Genomic DNA, 10,149 nt, shown 5'->3' with positions numbered 1-10,149 from the left:
GGATAAATTAGCAAAGACAGTCGCTGAGGCTTTCTTTCTGGTCTATAGAAGATTACAGAAATTTAGAGAGAAGAGACAAGTATAGATCGTGACTCTTGATCATCAAATGCACAGTTTCATTGATATTTTCCAGTATAGTCTTGACTTGTCATTGTTCCAATTCTCGACAATACTGTATACGTACCTGTGTACGTATGGAAATAAGTCTGATATTGAAGCATAACTGTATTTGAATACAGGTTAATTGCAAAGCTCCAAATCTCTGAGCAGCAGCTACTACAACTAAATATACCAACCAGCAAAGCTACAAAATATTTGTCTGCAAACTTACACTCTGAAAGCAAAACACACACACACACACACACACACACACACACACACACGCACACACACACACACACACACACACACACACACACACACACACACACACACACACACTTCACTACACGAGATCATGACCACAAAAACTGTTGAAACGACGTTTGACTAACTGGCATACTATACGAGAACTGCATTAATTGGTGATGCAGTGATTTAAGAATGTAATCTATAGATTACGATCATTGGCATATGTTATGATACACGTACATGACAAGCAATTTTTAGTACATACGTACATAATTTTTAATACATACATACATAATACATACATACTATAAAATGCTAAGCATGTCTAAGTGCCATGCCACGAAAAGTAAGTTATTGTTGGTATACCATGCTATCCATGCTATCACCATGCCATTAGAAAGCTTAAAAGACTCAGGTACTCATGGTGTACCATAAAAACCATACTAAATTGTATCATGCCATTAAAAGTATAGTATTCATGGTATACCATGCTATCCATGCTTTTACCATGCCATGAAAAGTATGGTATTCATGGTATACCATGCTGTCCATGCTATCATCATGCCATGAAAACCAAGGTATTCATGGTAATACCATGAAAACCATACTTTTACCATGCTCAAAAAAGCATGGAAACCATGGTATTACCGCGAATTCCATACTTCTACCATGCTCTATTTGACAGGGGTATTTCTAGTCAAGCATGGAACATTTCCATGCAATTTTTTCTTCCTTCCATGGATCCATGGAAATAACGGTGGTGCTAAAACTAGGGTAGTATACCCTGAATTCCATGTTGCATGGATGAGCCACTTTTTCACACGCGGGAACTTTATTTGGCACAAGAAATAGTAATTGGAAATTGATGTATTGCACAATTGACATCTAGACATACTTTTGTAGCTATAATACCCATCCATGCAATGTCATTGGTTGTCTTTTACTCGCAAGTATTTCATTTTGTCTCCCAGGATTTGGTTGATCTCCCCTCCAGAAATGTCATGGTACTTTTTGATCATGACTAGGCACACAAACCAAGCTCAGCTTCCAGTAGCCACATTGCACAGTATAGCAACACAAACTATTACATTACATTTTTATTGTTTGAGACTCGATTATTGAATGCTATTATGGGCAATATACAGTGCACAGGTAGTCTATATCAAGTTACTTGCTATTGTAATTAATTATTAAAGGGGTATTGTACTTGTACGTGTGTGTTAGTAATGCTGCTGAGACTAAACTTTCTTGGTGCTTGCATATAATGATTTTAAGACAAATATTAATATGAGAGCAAGAAACTTATTGTCATTAAGCAATATGGAGGGTTGCTTCAACTGTACGAACGCATGTTGACTATTCTAGCTGCATGAATTCCAGACTGAAAACTTACAAGCAATATAGCTCGCTATAAAGGGTGTACGTGCCATGAATGGAGTTATATATTAGTCAAGAAGTAGTTTTTTGTAAACTGTGGTCATACTGCACTAACTGTGTAATTCTTTAAGCTTCTTAGGCGGCTGACAAGGCTTTGCTTGCTTATCTTTGTGGGTTCTCAGCCCACTTACACTGCTGGTAATCAATTCGTCTTTTGTAAAGACAATTGCAGCTAGTTCTCTCACGACCACAGAAGCGGATGATGCAGCTTTGCATTTTGTTTTCAAAAAAGGCTAGAAAGACATCAATCATGAAATTAGGTCTCTGAATTTCTGCTAACAATGACGAAAAACCACAAACCATGTCTAGATTGTTGCCATCTTCATTCTCCTAAAACAATTAACACATTATTTAACTTAATAGTAATAAATTGAAGACACAAGGAAGTTTAGAAAGATGTTTTGTGACGCAATTGTTTATCTAGAGCAAATAATGCAACACGTGCAACAAACTGCACGCAGGGTGTGCTCCTTAAGCAGTGTCCAGCAATTGAATCTTACCTTTTTCAAGTTATCTGCCATCTTTTTCACAGTGTTCTCCAGCCGTTGTACTCGTTCTCGTAAATCTAGATCTCCAGAGTGTTGACCTTGCTGTCAAAACAGCAGTAAATAATTAACTTATGGCTTCAATCAAGTTAATCTAATTATAACACGACTATGGTATAGTAATTAGTGAAGAGTGTGTGTGGCGTATGTGTGTGTGTGTGTGTGTGTGTGTGTGTGTGTGTGTGTGTGTGTGTGTGTGTGTGTGTGTGTGTGTGTGTGTGTGTGTGTGTGTGTACACAAATCTCAAATTTCTCCCCACGACCACGTTTCATGATAGGACTTACCTTAAAAATATCGGTTCCGTGTCCGACTGCAGATGAGTCGAAGAACGATTCGTCTATGTGACCAAACGGCGAAGAAAATGCTTCATGAAGTTCCGTCGCCCCATCCTTTTGTATGGTAGCTAGGGACTGTGTGTACTTGACAACCAAGAAACACCTTCAGTATCTGACTGGTAACCAGTAAGTGTTGCATTGTAATAGTGTACTTACAGCAAGGACCACAATCGATTTATACCTGTCTTTCTAGTGCACAACAGCAACCATCAACACATGTGCGTCACATCATACTTAATTTAACTAACTTAATAATTATGTATTAATGGAAAACTAAACTGCAGGGAACGGCAATTGCGGAAGAGACTTCGAGTCAACTATGATAGTTTTGCAAAAACCGGAATTGCTTACGCAGATGAAATACAACAAGAACAAGAACAATTACAACGAAAAGCACGCCGTCTAGCAGAATCAGCGGTAATACGGCGGAGTACAGAAGACGCAACTGCCAGACAAAGACGATTAGCTACAAATTCACGAGGGCAGTATAAACGCTTTCCTATTTTCCTATTTTCACATCCGGTCTGCTCACTTTCTTTTGCCGCTGATTGGTAGAAGGTTACAATCTCGGATGTGAAAATAGGATCATCCTTTGTAGCACACGCCAGACGGCGCGCTGAACGTTTCTCTTCGGATATTAAAAGAACAAGGATAGACAAATACTCAAGCACAAGCGCGTTCTCTAGGTAAGCCGTGGTATTGAGGAATTCTGCTTCAAAGTCTGACAGGAAAGCAACTCTACCGAAACCATTATACTTTAGAGAGGAACCACTGACGGCAAGAAGGCAGATCTTTATAATATCTTCGCATTCACATTCGTCATTCTCGATATATCCGTAGCAGTCATCCGTAAACGCATTGATTCGTTTGCAGTGGGCGGGCTTAATCCACCAGGAAGCGCGGAGCAGGTGCGTGGGCGTTACACGTCACAGAAACATCGCTCGTTCTCGTATACAAAAGCGAAGATAACGGAGTAACTTATACCGATCGGTTTGTCTTGGTAAGATCTACTCGTACAAGTTAAGTTCATTTTTGTTGGACTTCCCCTTTAAACATGAAGCAGCGACATCAGCTTCTGTCTCAAGCAAGACTCTACATGCATCGAAACCCTATCTATCATCTATCTATCTATCATCGAACATCTATCATCCACCAGATGAGTCGTACCTGTCAGTTACCTTACAGTCTGTACAACAACAACAACAAGGAACAGCCGACTGTGGCTTGTTTGTTATAGCATGGGCTGCAGCACTGGTTAATGGAATTGATCCTTCCTCAGTTGACTATGAGCAACATGAAATGAGGACATACCTTCTCTACTGTCTCCACACAGAGAAACTGACACTTTTCCCAAAAGCAACCAATCAGCATTGTATGTCAAAACACTGTGAGCAATAGCAAGTCACTGTTGGTGTTTGCTGTTACTGGCAACTGCTACGAGCATTTTTTCTACCGCGCAACGACTTTTCTGTGACAATTTCTGTGCTTACAAACAGTACTAGGACGTGGTACTGTGTGTTTTATCGTCTAAAGAAGTCAAAATAGAATTATAATGAATGGTATTTTTGATTGCAGTTAGCGTAGTTTCTATATGAATGCGTATGCGTATGTGCTATGTGTTAGACCGACCCAAATTAGGTACATACTATATTATAGACTCTACAAGCTGTAGTACAAATCATCTGTGTAAAGCCACGTGTCCGTATAAGATTCACTCAATTGCTCTATCTTTATACGTTTTGTAAGAATCTGTGCACTTTATAGAAAATCTAGAAAGAAATTCTTACTGTACCCTCTAATTTCCAAGCATCTTAATTAATTGGTTTGCTCTTCCATCAGCGTCTGGAAATTCTAAACTGTGTACGTATTATATATTATAAACATACTTTCACATGCTAGATAAGGTCTTAATCAGTATAGGAACACTACCACTCTGTTCACACGAGTTGTAATTAATAAATTGATACATACACATTACGCAGCGTATTTGCATAGAACCCAATTAACTCATTTTCGTATATACAGCTAACTTAAAATACTTATGCAGTACGTGTACCGTCCAAAAAAGCAACACAACACAACATATTCTCTCCAACAACAAGTTTACTCTCTATTTTCCTCCAACCAGCAAGCCTGTAAATCTACTAAACTCAGCAATTCCATGAGTCTTGCAATTAAAAAACAACTATGCAGGCTTTTGTCGTCCTCCTGATGACTTTCCGTTTTTTCTTTAGGTCCGCGTACACCGAATTCTGGTATTTTCTATTGACAAATCCCCTATGATTTCAATCCGAGACGTTTCATCGATTCCCGTCTGTATAGAAGACACAGATTTGATAATGGAAGTCATCTAACTGCAACCGTTACACAATTGATCGCATCCCATACGTAGTAATCAAATGTATACTTACGATAGTAATTCGCACGTCTGCCCAGACTAAAAATGTGGTCGGTTCTTTGTCAATTGCTACTGAACTACAACTACACTGCATAATCATGGACAATGTCAGACGAAAAAATCGTAATCAGTCCGTGACTGTGAGATACTTACAAACCGACAAAAATGTTACACAACACTCACCTCCAAATATGTTGACGCCCACGTTTATAACACATGTCTCAAGTAACAACACCTGTTATCTGACCTTCGGCAATCACCTTCATAATTAGCTACCTCATTCTTAGCATCACCTGTAATTGAGCGAAAAGAGAAACACACACACTTCATAAGTCAATAACCATTTACAAATGGCGCTGTCTTCACTAGTGTTACTTTACTCGACAACAGTCTCATTGCTTTTCTCACCTATCACGTCTGTCTATACCTAACAGCTACCGCTATTGGTGATACACCACACCTGGATATGTACGATAGCACCAGCGTCGAGTCGTTATTTCACGTACAACGCTGTCCAGACGACGTCACCACTCTAGACAAGGTTGAAACATTACCTAGTGGTGAACTAATCACTGTAATGGTAAAAGTGGTGTCTTTGAGCGAAACAGTTACCATACCAGGCAAAAAATTTACAAAAACAAACGGTGACCATTGCTGACGCTCTTCGTCAACTGTATTTACTCTTTGGCAACAACACGTGAACACTCTGGATGTTGCAAAATCTTACAAACTAAGCAATGTTGTCATCACCACTTACAAGGAAAAACGGCAATTGAGCTATCAGCGTTTCGGCACTACGGCTACCTCTGTTGCCAACTTAGGCAACACCTGCAAAACGTCAATCAACGACGGCACTCGAACATTAGAAAACGTCTCTCTTCTTGGTGTACAACAACTCACCATATATGTTGCTTGTCAGAAATGCAACGCCAAGGTCACTGCTCAAACAGACAATTGGAACCTAGGAGTGTGCACCAAATGTTCTACGACGAAACTCATGGACAAAGCCCCAAGCAAAGCTGCAGCTTCTGTCCTCATTCAACCTGAGCTACAATTCACACCTATTACTGTACGAGCATTCGACACCGTCCTCTACAAACTCGCTCATCTTCCGAAAGTTTCGTATAAACAACTGAACGAAGCGACTCTTCTTTCAACGAACAATTTTGATGCAACTGTCGACGAGCAACACACACTAGTCGATGTCAAATTGCTTTGATCCACCTCGTCCTAATTCATCTCCTGCATTGACACTGTCAACTATTAACACGTCCCGGACTACAGTATCATCGCAATCCCTACGTATGTACACTAGCTCTACTGTATATAACACTGTAGATAGTCAATGTTTAAGGATATCACTAGAAATATCAGCAAACATACCATACCACTGTCGTTACAACGGAACTGAGTGCACATTTATGTCTTGATCACAATCGCGAAACGGCGACGGCTGTCCAATACCTACCAGGCTTAAATACGTAATTACCGAGCGCAGTCTAAATTACTAAGAAGTTTGTATGTTTGCTTTCATGACAGGATTTCAACAAATACGTATTGTGTAGCTAGAGCGCGGCGTTTCAGTAGACAGCCAGAAAACTCCGTTGCTACGTGCTAATCACCAACGCGAGGCGCCTCTACGGATACCGTAAAACTAGTACGTCAGCAAATCGAGCAACCGGGACACCAGCAGTAGCACGAACTGGACGTGAACAGGAAGCGCAAACTGAGGGAGAACGACAGAGGAAACCGAAGAAGCTGAGCCAGAATCTGCGTCGTCGTCGTCATAGAAAAGAAAGAGCCGAACACGGGTGGAAACAGGTTGAGAAGTAGTAGCTTCCGAATAATGTGCCGGCTGACGGCGTTGAGCGTGTGCTTTAGTAACTCGACCGGTAAGGAGATGGGATATCTCGTAGACCAGTCTGAGAGTTTGTGCCGAACTCGGAAAGGACCTTCATAGTGGTTAGTGAGCTTGGGAGAAAGATCGGGCTTACGAGCGGAAGAATGAAGAAAAACAAGGCTTCCGTCGGCAAAGTTTCCAGGCGACGATCTACTTCATCTCTGGTCGAACGTGGTAGACAATAAGGCGGCACGTTAATTGGCGGGTGATCTCCAGTGTCAATGTGATGTGCATGTGCTAGCACATTAATACGACCCAAATCGTCCGAATGCTGCGCAAACAAGTCAGAATAACTGTTCAGAAGCGCATTCAGTTAAGACTGTTATGAAGACGAGAGTTGGTCGTTAAGCAAAGAAGACGAGCTGACGACAGAGTCTGAGCACGACGGAGGTGCATCATTGCACAACGACGACGACAGATCGCTATCAGCGACACCAACAGGTGTGACGGTTGTCGGGTCTAGAATAACGGTTGAAGCGTACGAGACAGTAAGAACAACACAAACACGACCGCCTGAACCAATACTAAGATCAAATGCAACATCAGGGCGGTCTTGATCGGTAAAGACACTAAATATTAAAAGTGTAGATATGGTACTTGAACGAGGAGATTAAAACGTTACTGCACCGTTACCGTACAGAATACTGTAAAAGAAGAAAATGTAACGGGAAGAAAAGTTAACGATTTCCCCAAAATTACATGTTTTTGCAGGTTAGCGGAAGAAAAGTTAACGATGTCAGTACAACCAGTTGCTAGTACGCAGAATCCAGTTGAACAGTAGTACAGTAGTTTATAAACAAAACAAAACCAAACTACAGTACCGACCCATTGAAACACAATGTCACCTGGTCAACGTCAATGCTACAGCAAACTGAAGAAGAAATAGGAACTACCACCAAACAAACAAAAGTGACCACAAACAGGACTGTGAAGTGCGCTAGCACCCTTATGGTACAATAGTAACAGTACTTATTTGGTAGCAGCTGTGATCCCTGCTTCAAAAAAGCCACATTTAATAGTACCTTGCTGCTCCTTGGGCCAGCAGATGGTCTTGACAAGCCACTGGAAGTGAATGAGCTTCAGCCTAGAGGTTTCATGATAACCTTTATGTCTTCAATTGCCACGTTGCTGTCAAGGCTAGACTTCACCTCCTCTGCATACCATTCTCCAAACTTCTTCAAATGGCGCTTTAAAGGATCATTGATGGAGATGTCCAATGGCTGTAGCATTGCTGTACATCCTGCTGGTATGAACACTACCTTGATGTGGTGCTCACCTAATTTCTTGAGGACACTTTGACATCGATAGGCGGCAAAGACATCCCAATGGCACAAACCAAACGTGTCTCCAGGTAACTGCAGATGTTGTCTTTCTCTTGCCATGTGAGGGCTCAACACCTTTTCAATAAACTCAATCATGCTTTCCTCAGTGGACCAATGATTCTGACCACTAAAGATGGATGGCAACGAGGAGTTTTCCCAGCGTAGATCACCTGTGGTGGGAGCAGTTGGCCATCAAGGGACACAGATAATAGTACAGTGATTTCACGTTTATCATCCAAAGAAACAATTGCCACTTGCTTGCTACCCTCTGCAGCCAAACTCCAAGGGTTTACCGGCACCATCTTAGATCCAGTTTGATCACAATTGACAACCATTGCTGGCGGGATGTGAAACGTGCTGACTGCCTCAGCCACCTTGTTCAAAAAGGAAGCCTTCATTTCTGGGAAATCGGGAGGAATTTTGCGAGCGGTGCGCGTTCCTTTCCTCTTGACGTAGTCAAGCCTAGTCAAAAATGACTTGGCCCAACTTTTATTCAAGTCGATGTGTCTGCCGTGCTCCTTCAGAAGTGACACGTTTTGTGCGCAACGATGCCCTTGGCCGATGCCAGAACAATATCCGTACTGATAGGAGAACCATCAGAGCGCAGGCTACGGACGAGTTTCTTCGTCAGATCATCAATCTCAACCGGCAGCAAAAGAGGGCACCTTCGAGGGCCAGACGACTCGACGCGAATTTCGTCGTACTCTTTTCCCCGCTTCATCTGCTCTTTCAGATGGCGCTTGAAGTTTCTTACTGTCGCTTCAGGAACGCGATGTTTAAGTTCACGAGAGAACTTCTCCACCGCACTTCTATTTTTGTACACTTACTTGTTTCGTTTTCTCTATGCCTAGAATTGTCAGTCTAGAAGACGTTCACGACAAAATCGTCTTTATCAAGACAAGCAGACATTGCCCCACAACTTCGTAATAGGGAGACCAAACTCCTACGAAACTTTTTGAATATATTACAGGGATCGAGTCACGGGAGCGATGGCCAAATTACACGAAACGACAGGGAGTCACACGGAATAACAAATAATTATAACGAGTCTGTTAATATGACTTGGATGCATGTTACAATAATAATGAGAATCACGCAGACTACTCTACATGTACGAGAGATTACGCTGATGATATTGTTTGTTTGTGTTTTATAATAATATATGATGTCGGAAGATGATAATGATGATGATAATGATCATCATGATGATGCCATAAAGTAGGATATGAGTAAAATTCTTTAAATTTGTCTATCATATAATTATTACATATTGCTATGGAAGAGCATACAATATGTGGCTTGAGCAAAACTATCATGATTTCTATCTTGCCCTGAAAGCATAGAAAGTAAGGTTGGCATCATACCCTGTTTACCATAAATTTTACCTTGCCATGAAAGCATGGAATCTAGGGTGACCATGAATGCCCAGTTCTTACCATGCCTTGAAAGCAGGGTAATCATGGTTTACCTTGCTTTTTCTTGCAATTCCCATGTTCTCAAAGCACGGTAACCATGGTGTAACCTTGAATTCCCTACTATTTCCTTACTACACCTGACACGGGCAGTGCCAGACAAAGCAAGGAATTTCATGGAATTTCCATGGAAATTTCAAGGCGAAATTTCCATGAAAGCATCATATTTCTACCATGGTTACCCTGAAAGCAGGGGAAAAATTTTCCATGGCAATCAGGGTTATTATTTCTGTTCAAGCATGGAACATTTCCGGAATTTTTCTTGCTTCCATGGATCCATGGAAATAACGGTGGTGCTAAAACTAGGGTAGTATACACTGAATTCCGTGTTGCACGGATCAACCAGTTGTTCACAGGCAGGAACTCTATTTGGCACAAGAAATGGTGAT

This window comes from Corticium candelabrum, chromosome 4 (assembly GCF_963422355.1).
Source record: "Corticium candelabrum chromosome 4, ooCorCand1.1, whole genome shotgun sequence".
Classification (NCBI taxonomy): domain Eukaryota; kingdom Metazoa; phylum Porifera; class Homoscleromorpha; order Homosclerophorida; family Plakinidae; genus Corticium; species Corticium candelabrum.
This window is presented reverse-complemented; position numbering follows the sequence as displayed.